The 2,084-nt window shown below is 44.3% G+C and overlaps 2 protein-coding genes across 2 annotated transcripts in view; both read left to right on the top strand.

Moving 5' to 3' along the window:
• The window catches only part of LOC107564165 (uncharacterized), a 4,883-nt gene that overhangs the window by 2,202 nt on the left and 597 nt on the right, over positions 1–2,084 (top strand). The gene's annotated exons all lie outside the window — the stretch shown is intronic.
• Positions 31–2,084, top strand: part of vangl2 (VANGL planar cell polarity protein 2) — a 28,132-nt gene continuing 26,078 nt past the window's right edge. Inside the window, exon 1 of the mRNA XM_016249165.1 lies at positions 31–258. The gene's annotated coding sequence lies outside the window, so the exon portion shown is untranslated. The remainder of the gene's footprint in view (positions 259–2,084) is intronic.

Genomic DNA, 2,084 nt, shown 5'->3' with positions numbered 1-2,084 from the left:
TGAGTGTGTGAGTGTGTGTGTCTGTGGGAGAGAGGGAAGGCGGAGCAGGAACGTGGGGGAGGTCGGGTCGAGTCGGGCGTCCATTCGGGGCGTGTATCAGCTCAGGTTTGAATGGAGACGGAAATATGTGAGTGAAGAAGAAGAAGAAGAAGAAGAAAAAAAACACGGACGCGAAGTAGAGTCCGCAGGCCACAGAACATTTCACATTCACTGCTCCAGAGCGATTCAGCAAGAGGAGGATTCACTCGCCTGCAAACTGTGAGTTTATGAAGAAAAGAGGGATTTCTTCTTCTTCTTCTTCTTCTTCTTCTTCTTCTTCTTTTTGTTGTATCGCGTGGATTATTATTCCGGGGAAAAGAGATACAAAGAGGCTGCTGCGTGTATCATCTGCGGGATGCAGAGTATCAGTTATACTTCCGTTTTAAACCGTTTCTCATTAATATCTCATTTGGATGGGTTTCTATTACATGTTATATTCAGTCTAGTGTTGCATGATGTGTTTGAAGTAAAACAGCTGGCCGTGCATCTGTCGTGGACTTTGCGTGTAAATGCACCTCAGGATCTCATTGTTTTCTGCTTCTGAACGAAGCTTTGCTGGAGCGGCTTTAAGAGCAGCCTCTTTGTGTTCAGAGATCCGCAAATTCAGCTCGGAAGAGCATGTACAGCCGGTTATATGTGTTGAATCTCTTTTTGTAACCACAAGTAATAGTTTGAAATTGAAAGAGAGTGTTGTTTTGTTCTGTTTGGATGAGTCTCAGTACAGTGGTATTTAGCGTAATGATTCATTTAAGTGAATCGATTCGTTCGAATCCCCTTCCAGAAGTCTTCATGCGTTTGATTTTCTACGTTTTTGGGGTGTATCTATATTTAACTTTGTAAATTGTGTTATTTTAACACGTGTTTATGTTTATGATCCCAGCGCACCATTTACGGATGTGGAGCGAATCGGTTCGTCTGAATGATCACTTTGAATCGGTTCTTTTGAATCGGTTCAATAGAATGATTCGTTGTCCAGTCAGGCATCGCTAATGATAATTATTCACTGGATCCTGTTACACTTAATGATTGTTAATAACGTACATAACATGTATAAAACATTCATATAATCACTTCATGTAACTTTTGGGATTTTTTTTTTGTTTGTTTTTTTAGTTGTAAATTGTCTTTATTATTTACGTGCAGAACGTAGACACATTAGTTTCTTAGTTTTATTCGGTTACGTTGCATCTCGGTTACTGTGTCACGTCGAGTGTGGTCGCATGAAGGCCCGAAAGCCTCGGACTCTGGTAGGCGCGGGCTGCGGGGGTGTCGCGCATGTCACGCGGCGGTGATTGACGCCGCCAGTCCGAGGCTTTGAGGCCCGCGCGGTGCGATGAGCTCAGATGTCTCCTGTGCCGTCTCCTAGGAGACTGTAACCCGAGCACGGCATTGAAACACTCAGTGGACGCTCATTTCAAAACAGTTTGACATTCACAGTATGTTCTCCATTCTTCGTGAACGAAAGTGCACTGTAGGTGATGTTTTTAGGCTTCATTTGGTGCTTGTAATGTGTCTTGTGACACTGGCACATGTGTGTTTGTTCAACTGTGTTGTTTAAGTAGGTCAGATGAGAGCAGGAATAATGGGTAACTGTATATGCAGGCCGAATCCACACCTGGGACCGGTGTGTGTGTTCATAAATCACAGCTGCCACACCTCACCTCCATCTGCACTGAATACCAGACCGGCTTCTGCACCTGTACAGTAAAACTGCAGCGGCCAGTTATCCTGGATTCATATGTTCAGATGCAGTCTTGTAGGTTTGGAGTCATATAGACGTTTAGAAGATGTCTTTAAGATGTTTATGATTTGAAAAAAAAACAGCATATGCTGGCTAGGTATGTTTTGATGCTGGTTTAAGCGGGTCCTTTGCTGGTTTATGCTGGTTATGTGCTGGTCTTAAGCTGGTCGGATCAGCACATGACCAGCTAAGGACCCGCATAAACCAGCAAAGGACCCGCATAAACCAGCACATGACCCGCGTAAACCAGCAAAGGACCCGCGTAAACCAGCACATGACCAGCATAAACCAGCAAAGGACCCGC

This window comes from Sinocyclocheilus grahami, unplaced genomic scaffold, assembly GCF_001515645.1.
Source record: "Sinocyclocheilus grahami isolate Dianchi unplaced genomic scaffold, SAMN03320097.WGS_v1.1 scaffold914.1, whole genome shotgun sequence".
Taxonomy (NCBI): domain Eukaryota; kingdom Metazoa; phylum Chordata; class Actinopteri; order Cypriniformes; family Cyprinidae; genus Sinocyclocheilus; species Sinocyclocheilus grahami.
Note: the sequence above shows the minus strand (reverse complement) of the source record. Positions and strands in the feature narration are given on the sequence as shown.